We start from the raw sequence: 17,172 nt of genomic DNA on the forward strand, positions 1-17,172 counted from the left end.
CCAGGCAATTCATGCAAAAATTTTAGCTTAAAAAAATAGTTACAAAAACCTAATTCAAAGATTAACAACAAATGCTCTGAGGATCTGAGGTGCATACCTCTGAAATTTGAAGGAAATTTGAACCAAATTTCAAGGCTGTTCTTGCCATGGGCATTGTCTCCTGGAAATGGGACAGAAACAGACACAATGTTTTTGATAAAACTTTATTTTTAATACATCGAGAAAAGTTATTCTTTTTCCGTTCGGGCACATTTCCCTGAGAAAACTCTAAACACTCCAACTTTTCTTGGTGTTCAATGCTTATTGCACCACGTGACAAACTGTTAAGATTCATTAAATCCAATTTAATAATGAATTAAATACAACGTACCCCATTCAATTGCAGATAATGGAGTAATGATTTTATCACGTGACAATTTCATGTCGCGCACGCACGATGATATTTCCTATTTCCGCAATTAAATATGTAGAGCTGCAAATATTTTAAAAGCTGATCACATGTAATCCATTTTCCAACGAGAGCGGCAACATAATCCATTATTTATATTGGAACAAAGCATGATTAGTTGGAACATGAAAACAGTTTGCTTGTTGTGGTACTTTTTGAAAATGTATATTGGAATAAAATGAAAGGTAAGAAAATACGTTCTATTAATTACGAGTTAGATGTTAAATTTGCATACGTAGAATTTATTATGGAGGAATAATCACTATTTAAAAATCTAAGGAGTATTTGCAAATTATTTTTCAAAATACTTAAAGCAAAAAACTTAAATGCTAGTCAAACGTTGACAAAATCAATGCGGCTGAACTTTAAAATTCAATGTTTGAATTTCAAACAGAAAAAGGTACTAAAAAAGTTAAAAAATACGGGAAGAACAAAGAAAAAAAAAACCCAAACAATCAAATTAATCTATTAAAATATAAAACAATCCGCCAAATATAAAAAGTTAAGTCATTAACTAACATTAAAAGTTTCATTAAAATGTAAAATTGAAGTATACTAAGACCTAAAATGGCAACAGTTATTTCAGGAATGAAAACGTTTTAGTCAGTTTGAACTGTCCCACATTATGATAATGGGGTGGTTTCCTTCAGCCAAACTACTCCTTTTAGTCATTGAAATGGATAGAATGAGCAAAAAAAAAAATACATGTACCCAGAAAATGCTTTCACTTTCCCAACAGTTGTTTTTTTTTTTAAATTCATTTTTTTAAATGTCCGATTTTTCAAACAAGGCGTGGTCTTTATGACGTCACAAATGATGCAATTTGGCGCATCTTTCTACTACGTTTCCACGTTATGATATTCAAGCAGCAAATTAAAATTGCGCTCTATCAACCATATTGTTGCTAATACACCTGAGTAAAGATACGAATTAAATATTTTGTTCTGTGAATGGCAACATTGGCATTTCATCATTTGTGATGTCGCACGTCAGAAGTGTAAACAATGAAAGCACACCGATTTAAGTAATTTTTTAAAAATATTAAACTTAAATAAATTATTTAAAAAATGGTCAGAACCTATGTCTTTAAGCATGCTCTTTCAGAAAAAAATACTTTTAAAATTTTGGAAACGACTCTCATTTATGTGGAAGATTAACATTTAGAAGTTATTGGGGAAATAATCGTAACGTGGAACACGCAAACAATTAGCAAACAATTTCCCATTACTCAAATCACTGTTGCCGTTTTCTCTCCACAAACTTTAATATTGCATTTTAATGAAACTTATCTTGTTAGTTAAAAACTTACTTTTTTAAATAGTTGTCATACTATTATGTTATAAATCCACCAAATACTCGTATTTGAAAAACTAAGTTTTAAATTTCTTTTTTAAATTAGCGGAATATTTATGCGTGACCGTACAATCATACCCGCATAGCGTGCAAATCATTGTTTTTCGAGATCAAAAAATATTGTTTTGAAAGTTGACACTTCAAGTTTTGATACATGATGATACCTTGCATTCGAATGTATCACAATTAAAACTGAACGTTTAAAATCTCGGGACTATATTAGAAGCATGTGCAGAAATATGTCACACCCGGTACAATGGGGTTGTTTCCATCAGTCAGAGGTACTTCAGTCACTGAAATTGATAGAATTAGAAAAAATAAATAAATAAATAAATAAAATAAAATAAATAAATAAAATAAAAAAAAAAAAATAATTTTAATTTTGACCTCTTGAATTCAAATTATGTTTTTCGCAATCATGAGTGTGTGTATGTAGGCGTGTGTGTTTATGTGTGTGTAGGCATATGTGTTTGCGTCTGTGTGCAGGCATGAGTGTGAGGGTAGTTGTGTGTATGTGTTTGTGTATGTGTGTAGGTGTATGTATGTGTTTGTGTATGTGTGTCGGTGTCAGTGTTGCCAGATGGTCAAATCCAGATTTCCCCAATTCCCTTCCAACTTTTCCCCAAAAAGCGATGTTTTCTATCAAAATTCCCCAAATTCAAAAATTATTTTTCCACTAATATTTTCATAAAATGAATCGGCTTCCTTTAATATTTTTGTCTCCTGAAAAATTATTTTTTCCCCAAATAACCAAATTTTCTTATAAAATTCCCCAATTTTTTTTTCCTTCCCATTTTCACTTTCTTTTTTATCTTCTTTATCTTTATCTTCTTTACTAATAGTAAAGCTGAAAGTCTCTCTGTCTGGATATCTCTCTGTCTGTCAGGATCTCTGTGACGCGCATAGCGCCTAGACCGTTACGCCAATTTTCATGAAATTTGGCACAAAAACGTAACGTGGCCAAGCCAATTGGCGAGAAATTCATCATGCATTATTTGTAAATGTACAGAGGAACCAAAAGACCTTTTGATTTTCTACAGCGGGCAAAGCCGTGCGGGTGCCACTAGTCATAAATACAAGTGTCTGACCGAAAGATAAGAAATAGCCAAATGTTTTTTTTTTCTACTTTGTTTTATATATTTATCCAAGAACATTCTTCATCACACTTATTTTTACCCGTTTCACGTATTAACTAGTTACTCACGCAGAACATTAATGCGAATTCCATAGCATAATATTCCACATAATGCGAAATGCGAATTCCATAAAGTTGATCAAAGCTAAATCAACGCTGTATGATACAAAAAATGTAACTTCTTTTTTCCCGGAGGATTTTCTTTTCCCAGGTTTTCCCCAAGAAAAAATTTTTTCCCCAAAGAATCCCCCTCAAAACTCATTTCCCCAAAATTTCCCCAGAGATCACCAGATTTCCCCAAAATGGGGAAATTTCCCCCAATCTGGCAACACTGGTCGGTGTATGTATGTGTGTGTATGTGTTTTTTTTTTTTTTTTTTTACGTGCGTGTATGTATGCGTGTAAGTGTAGGATATTGACGCAACCTGGAGACAGCTTTCGCTAGAGGAGCAGCATCGTGAGGAGCCTGTCGACGGTGATGGTGCGGATGGTGCTGGTGGGAAAATAAAATGATAGCACATTAAAACAGTCAAATGAAAGCAATAATCAATCGTGATAGCTCAAAAAAAAAAAAAAAAAAAAAAGGAGCGAGGAAAAAATTTTATTTTCAGAACATTTAATTTTCAATTATTTTTTTTTTAAATATTCGATTTTTCAAACAAGGCGTGTTCATTATGATGTCACAAGTGATGAACTTTGGCGCGTTATTCCACTGGCGTGCTGAATGCTTGCACTTGTTGTCTACCGCGTTTCCACGATATGATAATCAAGAAGCGAATTAAATATTGCGCTCTACGCTTGTTATCAACTGTATTGTTGCCAGTACATGTGAGTAAAGAAGCGAATTAAATATTGTGCTCAGCGCGAATGGCATCAGTGAATGGCATCTCATCACTTGTGATGTCATGTTCAGATGCGTAAAAAATAAAATTTAATCTGCACACCAATAAAAATATTTGTTGCAAAGTATCAAACTTTGCCATGTTTTAAAAATGGTCAAATCGTATGTTTTTAAGCATGCTCTTACAGAAAAAAATACTTTAAAAATTTTGAAAACGACCCCATTAAAACCTAACGGTTACAATCCCGGGAATATAGTGGAAATATATGTAGAAATGTGTCATACCCGCGCAATTAATAAATTGCCTCAAATTCATCCAAAGTATTTGAAACGCAATAACACTTTACCGTAAAAAAATTTTCAGCTCACTCAAGATTCAACGACGTGTTAGGTCTCGAAAAACTATAAATTGTTTACTTTTAGGCAGATGACAGGCGATGCGTGTCCACCTCCTCAAGGCTCGTTGCCCCTGGGGGTTGTTTCTGCGGACGCGATGGCCTAATCGTGTCCGGAAGAAAAGAACATTTGAAAATATATTTCGGTATGAATTGTTTCCGACCGGATACCCTGTTAGGTTTTTCCTTGCAAGGGATTATACGAATATGCAAAATAATATGTGAAAAAAAACTTTAACTCAGGGTGCATTTGAATCATGTGTGATAACTCTGCACTTATTTTTTGGTTTAGAGAAGAACGTGCAACTTTTTTGTAGCATAGGGAGGTCCAACCTCAGGAGTCTCGAACCTTTTTTGCTCAAGACTCACATTGTTTATTTTTGGAGGCAAGGAGGGCCAGCAATTCAACAAGATTTCAGTTCAGATGGTTCAGTTACTGCAAGTCCCCCCCCTACCCTTCATTCAATCACGATTTTTTTTAAAAATTATTATTTTAATTTTCGCTCAGTGATATGAATGTAGCCTGGATTCACGTTTGGGGAGGGGCAATGTGCAACAAGATGACGGTTTTTTGCTGCCCCTTTCCCCAGCTTTGTTTTTTCGAGGCCAGGCAGACTGCCGTCCTTACCAAACCTGCTTCAATTTCCTTTATTAAAATTTAATTTATAAAAAAGGAAAAAAAGTAAATTTAAAAAATATAAGATACATTTAACACGGAAAAATACCTTCAGTGCAATTTATTGCTTTGAAGAAAAGATAAGCACCAAAAGATATAAGTCCTTAAACGTTTTTTGCTGTTTTTGAATCAGAGAAAGGACGGAGATTAGGAGATCGAATCATATCCTCCGGAAACTTTTACAAACTGAAGTCTTAAAAACGCATTTTTAATCAATTTTTTTTGGTGTTAGAAATTGTGGGGGGACAAATTCCAGCTTCCACCTCCGGAGAAATTTCCAAAATGCACATAAAAATTCGCATTTTTAGTAAAACTAAGGGAAAAAGGAACCGCATTCTCTCCTCCAAATTGTTTTTTAAAAATGAAGTCAATTTTTCTTTAATGAAGTCGAATGTTTTTCTTCCTTGCAAATTAGTTTAGATACACAATTTTAGATTATCTTTGGTGATTGGTCATGTAAAGAAAATGAGGAAGGTTCTGGAGAATTTTTTTGAGAATGAAGCCCAATTAACACATTTCAGATAATATCTTTTATGGTTTTTGAAGAATGATCAGAATTTACTAGCTGTTCCAGAAATTTTTTACATTGAGGTTTCAAAAACGCAATTTAAGCTTTATACGTTGAGACCTTTGGAAAGGGCCCCTTGGAATCTCTAGCTGGAAAGAATTGAATTAAATATCACCATAACACCTTTCAAGGATATTTTTTTAAAATGAGGGGGAAAGGTCAAATGAGCGACTGTCTTCCGGAAATTTTTTGAAATTGAAGTCCCAAAAATGCGTTTTTGAATTATTTTTGGTGTTTTTGAGGAGGAAAATGAGAGTTAGGAATTTTCCTCTAGGGACAAGTATGTAGAGGACTATTTTACTTGAAATTTCAAATTCTTCACATTTGTCGTTTTGGTGGTCGCTTTCATTTTTTTCTCTCTCTCTTAACTTTCAGCTACAATATCCTCGGAAGTACATCTCGGAAATGAAAACATTCTCCTTAACAAAAATGTAATTTTGAAATGTTGCTTTTGCTCCACGAATTTCAAAAAAAAAAAAAAGTCCATGTCATCACTTGCTCTCATGACTTATGTCTTATCTTTAACTTTCGGTTGAATTCCAAATGTTAATGATATTTTTTCAAAAATACAGTCATCTTTTCTGAGGAGAAAATCGACTGACATTTTATGAATGGCTAAAATATTGCTTGCTTTAAGCTGAATCTGCTCGTTAAAAGCGAGTTTTGTTCCCACAGATTGTACATTGTACCAAACAATTTTTTTTTTATTTCCTCGTTAAATCCGAGTTTTCGCTAAAATAGGACTCGCTATAAGCGAGTTCGATTAAACTTCATAATGCCTTATTGGCAGTAAAAAAAAAGTTTGCTATTTTTGATAATTGTCTCTCTAATTTCGGAATGCAGGTGCCAAAAAATAAATTCCCAGCAAGTTGGGGTGCAAGACATGTGTACAATGATCTCCGAAGCTACGTCTATGCTGATAAATCAATTAAAATATTTTTATTATCGCTGAATTTTAGCTAGGGTATTTAATTCAATTGTGAAACTATTTCGCAGACCAGTGAAGTTTTTTTAGTATTTTTTAAAAATTTGTTTCATCAAAAAAGAAAAAGAAAAGAAAGAAAGAAAGAAAAACCTTTTCTAGGTATTAAAGAACTTTTGCACATTGTAATTTCAAGACTTTAATCACGACAAATCTAAATTAGTAATTATTTAATTTTTATTCGTTAATAAATAAACCTTGAAGAAAATTTTCAGAAAATTGTGAAAAATAAATATACTTACGTGAAAAAATATCCCGTTCATCACAGGAAGTTGTTTCAGTTTTTTAACGAAAGAATTGTTTCTTTTATTTATTTATTTATTTATTTTTTCCGAACTAAGTCCGTTATTTAGGGAGATCTGGGGGGGGGGGGGTAGAGGCCGATTGCCGGTGCCCGGTTTCTGAATAATTAATGCATTGACATGAAAGCTGGGTGTTTCTTGTGGTTTTTAGTGTTATTTTCACTGAGAGTATATCCTTCACGGCTCTCCCCTCCCCCCTCTGAAAAAATTCGAAATCTCGAGTTTATTCCGTAGGCCTGACAAGTTTCCGGACATAGAGTAAATGAAAAGTAAATTGGTGCTGCCATCTATACAATATAAGTGGAGCTAAAATAAAATAGCGGAATAAATAAATATCTTACTGGCGCACCAAACGGCAGTGCTTGAATTTTTTGTTAACAGAAAATAAAAAAAAATCTTCCAAACAACTGAAAAATGAGTACACTGATTTTTGCTGTGCCTTCATTCTTATTTCACCATAATTATGCTTAAATAAATATCGCGTAGTAACAATGCAAGCATAATTTATGTTTATACTCAACTCAGGCCATCAGACCCGTCATCCGGGGACGGGGGGGTGGGGCAGAAGGGAGAAATTTCCCCCTGACTTTGAGAAATTAATTTATTTTCGATGTTGGCTTGGTTTTTGTTGTTTTTCGGAATATATTATTCATTGAGATTTTCCCTTTGACCTTCCCTGGAGAATTTTTAAATGAAGGCCCTGTATTTGTTGCTTATTGTGTTTTAATTATATATTTTTTAATTTCATTTGTATTTATTTTGCGAACAACTTATGAATTAATTTGTTTATTTGTGAGACGGCTACAGAAGACTTTTCAAAATCTTTTGAATGATATTTCTGATTCGGAGGATTAATTGGTCATAAAATAGTAACTACGAATTTTAATTAATCAGTTAAATATACGAAAATAAAATTCTGTGAGTTAGCCGCATTGCCGGAGCAAGCACCGAATAGCTCATTACAACATCCTGAGGTAGCAATTTCTCCCTCGATTGGGCTCGTCTCGTCAGTCTGGAATAGTCATGATAGAGTTTAAGACGAAAACCTCATGAAGAAGCTGAGTACATCTTTAGACTGGTAATTAAACTTGTGTCAATGCACCAGCGAGAAAACCGCAAACATGGTACTGATGGACCTGGACATGTGAAGATAAAAGCTAGAGGAAAGACAAAAGCTATCTACTAATTACCGAGCCGGATACAATTCTGCTTACATTCTATGGATTATTATTTTATTATTTTTTGGCATAGTAGTATATTCAAATGAATTATTCATAATGGTTTTTGTTGGATGAATACCAATATTATATAATACTAATATAATAGTAGTATTCATATAATATTAGTATTCTTATATATATTTCTAGTGATAATAATAAAATACTAATATATATAAGAATAAATGAATTGCAAAGTATTTATTTGTAGTTTTTACAAATCATTATTGTATATGAATACTATAAATAAAAATCATTATGATGTTTATCATAATGGTTTTTATTTATGGTATTCACAGATCATAATGATTTGTAAAAACTACAAATAAATACCATGCATATATAATATTAGTATTTTTCGAGTGCATAACTTCTATAAAACACGAAACAAAGTTTTTTTTTTAATTATACCAAGAATTTATATATTTCTGTATTAGGAATAAATACTTCAAAATAAGTGTGATTGAAAATGATCATAAGTAATTAGAATAATTCATTTGGAAAACAATATTATTGACAAACAAATCAGAAAATATGTCTAACTGCATAAATAAAAATGAATATTTACGCACAAATTGTAATGACACGTATCAAATGAACGGACATGGTAAGAAAAAATCTTTTCAATACATTTTTCATTTTAGCTGCTCATTACAGCTGAAACTTTCAGTATATGACCACTTTTGTTCAATGCACTAATTTAAAAATCTTTAGAATATGGGGAAACTTTTGAACTCAAATATTTTTTCAATTTCGAAACCTTTTGTATTCTTTCTTTCTTTTTCTTTTCATTCTTACATGAAAGTGATACCTACTAGAAGAAACCACATACAATGGCCCAGCTAAGTTCCAATTATTTTACTCAAAAATTTAAAAAAAATTTAAAAAATGCCTTGTTCACGAAAATAATAATAATGAAAAAAAACTTTCAATGTTTAAAAATCGAGGTTAATTTAATATCAAAGTTGTAATTTTGTTAATTGTGCAAACAATGAGCTATTTTAATGATTAGTGGGAATCTAACATTAAGCTATCTTAATTAAAGTACGGCTTAATTAATAGTTATCCTTTTAGTTCAAATGTGTGTTAAAAAAGCGCATTTAGTAAATTTGAGAATATACTGGCAATTAATAATTTTGTTAGATTGCATAAGATTGATGAATTTCCCCTCCATCATTTATTTTCATCTCAGAAATAAGGACATTGATAAGGTCTGTCACGGAGGTGAGGAATTTTCCCTTAATATAGGCCTAATCGATACATTTTTCAAGGAAATATTTTTTTTCTTTATTGCTACAATCTGCACATGTTAATCATATGAAAACATGCTCACTTCTTTTCTTTACATTAATTTACATCCCTAAAATTCAAGTTCACGGAGGTGAGAAGTCACATTAACCGCACTAAATTCTTTAAAACAAAATCGATCTTCTTGTTTTTCGACAAAAGTTTTACAACTTTTTTATAGCTGAAAATAATAAACAAGGGGGCTCCCTTGTATCATGGAAAATAAAATGTGATGTCATAACTGCCACGTGTCTTATCCTACTAAAACGAAGTAAAACACAATTAAAAAAAATTAAATATACTTAAACAATTAGTATTTGAGATACTTGTGAAAGGAATAACAAATAAATAAGTATATATATTTAATTAAACAAGTAATTGAGCAGCATAAACATTCACACAAGGTGTAAGCCATGCCACGGAGGTGAGAATTCACATGTTGTGAACCAAAAATATACTAAAATAAAAATATTATTGAAAAAATAATGGCAGGTTTAAATAGATATATTTTTGATGAAATTAAAAAGCATTGTTAACTGAGTTGTTCCTTAAAGTTTTTACTCTAAAAGGCATGTGACAGAAAAGTTACACTTTTGAAGAATGACCTATATGCGAAATTACTAAAAAGGGGTGAACTGACTTGTTCGATTTTCGTCCTTATTTTCATTCCATAAAAATGAAAGAAAAAAAATTAAAAAAATCACATTTACTTATTTACATTATTTAACCAGGAAAAAGCATTAACAAATATGGTTTGTACGTAAATTGAGATTTCTTGCGAAAATTTTGAGCTGTAATCAAGAAACTTAGGAAATATTTTGCCGAATTTAATAATATATAGGTAAAATTGCTTTTATTAACATAATTTTATGATCAAGAAACATACTCTGATTTAAGAAGTTTAATATACGAAAGTCATTTGAATTCATTTGTTTTAATGAACATGACATGAGTGGTCATATAATTGTTTTCATTCAAATGTTTCTTCAACCTGAGTCCTGCTGAACCCTAGAGTTACCTGGAACTTTGACAAAAGTTCTAGAAGGAATTACTGTTTGCTTAAATAAAGCGCCAAAGTTGTAGTACAATTTCAATTGGTTATAAAAGCTCGAACACTTAAAGCAGCTTGCTTGTAAAAATATATATTTTACTTTGTTGCTTATGTTGATTATTGGTATAGAGCAATACAAGTAACTAAAATTATAAAAATTCAGAAAAAAAAACCCGACTGAGTCACGAATGTAGAATCAGGAGGTAAATATGAAGATCCTATTAAAAGTCGTATGCCATTAAAAATCAATTACAGGTATTTTATTTGTTAACAAATATAAACTGGCAATAGATACACATTTTAAATCATTGCGTTTTCTTTCCTTGTCGGCCAACAATGAATTCGGTTACCAATCGCGTGAATAAAGACTTAGCCGTATTTAAAATTGGCTAAAAAAAACGTTGCAATTCGAATTCTATCTAACATGGAAGTTCCACACATATTCTGTCAGATGAAGAAAAACTACTCTTTATTTTGGTATAAAATTTTTAAATTTTTAACAATGTTTTCACTGCAAAAATCGCGAAAAAACATTTAGAGGTTTTTAATGAATATATTTCTTAGTTAATGGCATCCGAATACGCAACCTAGCTAAGAACACTCTCGATCGACTCTCCTTTCGAATTTTTTTTTTTTTTTTTCAAAATGGGTCCATTCGTTCAGGTGCTAGAGTGCCACATATAGATATACAGACACACAGATACACACAGACACAGACAAAGTGCTTAAATTCGGATTTTCAACGTAAGCATACATAAAGTCAAAATATCGAGCAGGGCTGGAGGACACAATGGGGTTGTTTCCTTCAGTCAAAAGTAGTACTTTTGGTCACAGAAGTTGATAGAATGAGCAAAATAAATAACATGGAGTGAGGGAAATCTTTTATTTTTAAAACGTTTAATTTTTAATTATTTTTAAAATGTCGATTCAAATTTCAAATGAGGCTTGGTCTTCTTTATGACGTCACAAATGATGAAGTTTGGCGCGTAATCCACTGGCGTACTGAATGCTTACGCTTGCTGTCTACCGCGTTTCCAGCTTATGACAATTCAGAAGCGAATTAAATATTGCGCTCTGCGCTAATGGCATCAGTGAATGGCATTTCATCACTTGTGATATCATGTACGGAAGCGAAAAAAATGAAATTCAATCTGCGCACCGATTAAAATAATTGTTTAAAAATATTAAACTTTGTCAAATTATTTTTAAAAAATGTCAGATCATCTGTTTTTAAGCATGTTTTTAAGAAAACAATGTTTTTAAAATTTCGGAAATGACCCCATCATAACCAAGTACTCAAAAACCTGTCAAAAACAAACTGGCAGACCTCTTATTGATGCTGTGATAATAACAAGCGTTACGTATCAACCTCAACTAGATCCTAGATTACCTCAAATTAATTCGAATTTAGTACTTTACTTGTGCGGTTTTGCATGTGTCCTAACAATACCTCTAAAATAATGTTTTTGAAATAACGTAAAATTTTTTGTAAGGCATTAAAAACATATTTCTTTAAATAGTTAACCTCAGTCATCCTAACCTGCTTAAGTTTGAAATTCTGATTGTAGGGGAATGTACGGCAAAATAAAATGGTGAAATATTTATTTTGTTTCTAGCAACACATATCTGGTGATATTTTGTCTATGTCGTAACACAGGTAGTCTATTCTAATCAGAAAAGAATAACTCTCAAGATTTAAGCATAAATATACAAGCAATTTTCAAACAACGAAACTGATATTGTGATATTTTTTTGTGAGTCAAAAAATAGTGTTTTTATTACAAAATGATAAAAATCTTATTATTAATATTTGAAATATTAATGGAGACCTACTAATACTCAGTGTAGTATTTATTTATTTAATGTAAAGCTTATTTCTATTTTAAATGCTTTGTACAATGTGGGGTCGTTTCCAAAATATTAGAAGTATTTTTTATGAAAGAGCATGCTCAAAATCATACTATTTGACCGTTTAAAAATAATTTGACCAAGTTTAATATTTTTTAAAAAATATTTTAATCGATGCGCGGATTCATTTTCATTTTTCACGCTTCTACACATGACATCACAAGTGATGAAATACCATTCATTGATGCCATTACAGCAGAGCGCAGTTTTTAATTTGCATCTTTACCCTCGTCATGCACTGGCAACGATAGGGTTGATAGCAAGCGTAGAGCGCAATATTCAATTCGCTTCTGAATTATCATAAGCTGGAAACGCGGTATACAGCAAGCGTAAGCATTTAGTGTACCAGTGGAGTAAACGCCAAAGTTCATCACTTGTAACGTCATAAAGACCACGCCTTATATCCAAAATCGGCATTTAAAAAAATAAACTAAAAAATAACTGTTGGGAAAATAAAAGTATTTTCTGGCTTCATGTTACTGTTTTGCTTATTCTATCAATTTCAGTGACTAAAAGTAGTACTTTTGACTGATGGAAACAATCCCTTTAGTCAAGTGCATGCGGGGCAAATTGAAATAGTTTTATTTTGTTTACTTGCTGTTCTAGAGAAGCAGCATTCAGATTTGTTCAAAGTTTGGTCTCGACTAGGGCTTGGCGATATACCGATATATCGTCATATATCGATATATAACTATTACCACGGTAACGATATTTAGATTTCTATCCGTCCGATACATCGGTTGAAACAGAAATACGGGACATAATTACGGAGAAATTGAAATACTGACTCAAAAATACATAACTTTTTATAGTTCTGTACACTGTAAAAAAAATCCGGAAACGTTTCTGAGTATATCGTGCAGCTGTGGTTCATGAAAGTTTCAAAAAGTTTCAGAGTATTTCGGAATCTTCTTTCTGTAATGTCCAGAAACGTGTCTGAGTATTTCGGAATCCTCTTTCTGTAATTTTCAGAAACGTTTCTGAGTATTTCGGAATCCTCTTTCCGTAATTTCCAGAAACGTTTCTGAGTATTCTGTGCAGCTGTGGTTCATAAAAGTTTCGGAAACGTTTCCGAGTATTTCGGAATTCTCCAAACAATTTTCAAAAACGTTTCCGAGAATTTCGGAATCCTTTTTCCGTGATTTTTTCTAAAATATAATTTATCTTTATTATAGTATTGCATACCATATCAGTTTCAATTCTTTCATATCTAAGAGCAACAATACAAGCAATTTTAGAATCATTCGTGGATTATTATTATTATTATTATTTTTTTTTTTTTTTTGAATTTCTAATGAGAAATAGCATGGTTAACAGCATAACATATGCACAGTTATAAATTTTTGAAAAATTATGAAATAATCTAGTAGTTTCATTCCTAATCACAAAATCATCGGGGAATTGGAGGGGGGTACCTTCTGAAAAGTGGGGATTGTTTGTTAAACAATCTTAAACTTCAGTTTTTATCTGAATATTTTCAAGACAAAACTTTCAACATATTGTATTTTTAATGCAGAACTTAAAAACATATCTTGCATCAAACTTGATAGCTTTTATCTTCGGATAAAATTTGACAGGACTTACCTACCCTTCGCGTTCCGGAATTCGTTCACCTCAAGTCAATTTCTCTGACGAACAAAGTGTACCGAAAAGTACCAACAGAGAAATTGATGAATTTAAATATGACACCAAGTCCCCCTGCTGGAACCATTCGGGTTGATTCTTCTGTTCTTGCCCTTTTCCAGCTCAATACAAATATAAATACTTATTCAAAATAGGTTACTGATTTTATTTTTACAGTGTGCGAAAAATGCAATATATATTTTATTTATTAAAACATTGAACTCTATTACATGATTATTCCATTTCATATATACGAGAATCCCCCCCCCCCACCATAAGAGTGATGGTGCACCCATAAAATGCTATGAAGCGCCCACCTCCCTTGAAACACAATAACACTTATTTAAAGTTTTTTATAATCTTCAATTCATAAATTTTACAGAATAAAACTAGACACACTTGCACTTTAAATATGTGTTCTATGTAATGTAAAATATTTTCAAATTGCAATAGTTCACAACGAAAAAAGGATACTGAGGAAAATAGTTTTTTTTAACGAGATTTATATGAACTAAATCTCTTTAAAGTAATAGAGTTGCAAAGCGACTTACCTATTCGTCGGTGGTGGCCTTTTGCAGGCTTTGGTCACCAAAAAGGTGATTTTTATGACAGAATAAAATTCTGCCAACAAAAATTACCCATTTGGTAGAAAGAAGAAAAGTATCCAAGAAAAAAGTTAATTACCTACACAAGTTATGCGACGCAACGAATTTACATGGCGTCTTCTCGGCAGTTATTTGGTTTTTAATTTCAGTTTGTATTCCTTCCGCGAGCATGCGTCGAGAAGTTGCACTTCGTACTTAAAAATAAGTGACATAGCTTCAAATTTAATCTCATGACGATACATAAGCAAGAAAATATAAGACTTTAAAATTATCTTCAGTGAATTCATGCGAGGAACAAAACTTCTACTAATCCCTTTAAAGAGTGTTACTTCTCATGCATGAGTCAGCACTTATTTTCATTGCGTGCTTTCGAAAGTTTCAGTTTGGATTTGGTGCAGGACTATAAAATTGCCGAGTGAGCTGCGCATGCGTCGACTCTTACTTTCTTGCTAAACGGGAAAGGTTTTTCATAAGAGCAGAAAACTGCTGAGGGCGTACGAATCTGTGTATTACGGAAAGCTTTTTTGTATATTCAGAGAGTTTTCCGAGATTTTTTACAGTGTATGATGGATGAGGGCTTGAAATTTCAAGAAATTAACTGCATTCTTCAATCAGTTATGTTATTTTTAATTATAGTACAAGGGAAAATTAACTACAGGGCCGCCAAAGGTCAAGGTGAACCCATTGTCATATTGGTCTCCAGATCCTATCCCCCTTAAAATTTTCAAGAGCGGGGCCCTTCTAAGGACTGCGCCCCTAGTTTCTGACGAGGCTGATATGGCTTCTCGTGGGCCCTGAAAAGTGAATGCGTGGTGGTTAAAAAAGCATCTTAATGCAACAATTAAAAATTAACCAATGGAGGTATCAACACGGTTCATAATTCTGATTAAACGTAAACCATTGATATTACGCGGAATAAAAGGTTTGTGAAATATACTGAACAGAAATGTTTGTATTGAAAAAGAAATGAAAAACGAAAAAAACTAATGAGATTAAATAAAATACGCCGCCAGCTCAATCATTTCCATTCGAGCTGTCGTATCAAAATGAGTGCAACTCATAACTGAATGAAAATTGTAGTAGCTTTATATATCTTTGATATTATCATAATAAGAGGGACATTTTTTTATTCCGATCATAACACGGTAATCCAATTTTAAAGCGTTATCGCCGGCAACCCTGATTTGAACTTCTCGCCAGACATTACTGCTAATGCGCGGACATAGTGTTTTTTGTGAAAGTTGTAAGCATTAACATTAATTCGCGGACATAGTGTTTTTTTTTTTTTTTTTTTTTTTGAGCTTGTAGATTGATGACATTTATTGGATGCGTGAAATACACCGCCAGCTCAGTCATTTCCAGCCGAGGACTGCAGTTTCGTGCTTATTAGCACTCATCAGCCCGACATAGGAAAGTGACTTAGCTGAAGATGGAAAACCTCATAAGGAAGCCTAGAGTGCGAAACAAACTGGTAGCAATATAGAATTAGCAGACCAGACGAGCGACCGAAGCAGTGAGGTTTTCCATCTCCAGCCAAGTCAATTTCCTATGCCGGGCTGATGAGTGCTAATAAGCACGAAACTGCAGTCCTCGGCTGGAAATGACTGAGCTGGCGGTGTATTTCACGTATTTCTGCTTTAGCCCTGGCTAATGGCGGTAATTTACTGAATATACCTTGCCTCGCGTTCAATCTTCGAGTTGAACCGAACCATTGCTTCGGTCACTCGTCTGCTCTGCTAATTCTATACTGCTACCAGTTTGTTTCGCACTCTTGGCTTCCTTAGAGGTTTTCCATCTCCAGCTAAGTCACTTTCCTATGCCGGGCAGATGAGTGCTAATAAGCACGAAACTTCAGTCCTCGGCTGGAAATGACTGAGCTGGCGGTGTATTTCACGTATTTCTGCTTTAGCATTGGCTAATTGGCGGTAATTTACTGAATATACCTTGCCTCGCGTTCAATCTTCAAGTTGAACCGAACCATTGCTTCGGTCACTCGTCTGGTCTGCTAATTCTATATTAGCTACCAGTTTGTTTCGCACTCTTGGCTTCCTTAAGAGGTTTTCCATCTCCAGCTAAGTCACTTTCCTATGCCGGGCTGATGAGTGCTAATAAGCACGAAACTGCAGTCCTCGGCTGGAAATGACTGAGCTGGCGGTGTATTTCAAGTATTTCTGCTTTAGCCCTGGCTAATGGCGGTAATTTACTGAATATATTTATTGGATGGTTTACCAAGATGGTTTACCTAAGAACGTCGGATGAAGATAAAAAGTAACTACGTTTAAGCATTTTTTTTATTTACTAATGTAACATAAATGAATAATATACATAATTCGTCGATTTTAAAATTTATGAAAAATTTCATTGAAATAAAAAATGTCTTATATTTTATTTAAAAACGCCAAAAAAGAAGTTTACTGCATTAATTTTGATAATATTCATATTTTTTCAAAAAATAAATAAATAAATAAATAAATTTTTTAATTTTAATTCCCCCCCCCCCGAAAATATTAAGTTAAATATCAAATTGCAGTGCATTTATAGCTGCATTCTTTAAAGATTTATTATTAGTATTTTACTTAATCTTACTCAACGTAAAAAGTGCTAAAGCAAAGGCTATTAAATGACTAAAAACAAACTATTTAAGACATCAATACGAAATATAGTTCAAAGTAAATTCAAATTATTGAGACTGCTCAAATTGAAAGATTTAAACAAAATATTGAATTGAATATTTAAAACTTTTTGAAGCACTTTTGTCATGCATTGAGCACGCCCTCCTCCC

The 17,172-nt window shown here is 32.7% G+C and overlaps 1 protein-coding gene across 2 annotated transcripts in view; it reads left to right on the forward strand.

Moving 5' to 3' along the window:
• The first annotated feature begins 521 nt into the window (after window positions 1–521).
• The window catches only part of LOC129225935 (LIRP-like), a 67,214-nt gene continuing 50,563 nt past the window's right edge, over window positions 522–17,172 (forward strand). For both annotated transcript variants that reach the window (XM_054860477.1, XM_054860476.1), the window contains exon 1: window positions 522–633. The gene's annotated coding sequence lies outside the window, so the exon portion shown is untranslated. The remainder of the gene's footprint in view (window positions 634–17,172) is intronic.

The sequence above is a fragment of the Uloborus diversus genome, chromosome 7, assembly GCF_026930045.1.
Source record: "Uloborus diversus isolate 005 chromosome 7, Udiv.v.3.1, whole genome shotgun sequence".
NCBI classification, from domain to species: Eukaryota; Metazoa; Arthropoda; class Arachnida; order Araneae; family Uloboridae; genus Uloborus; species Uloborus diversus.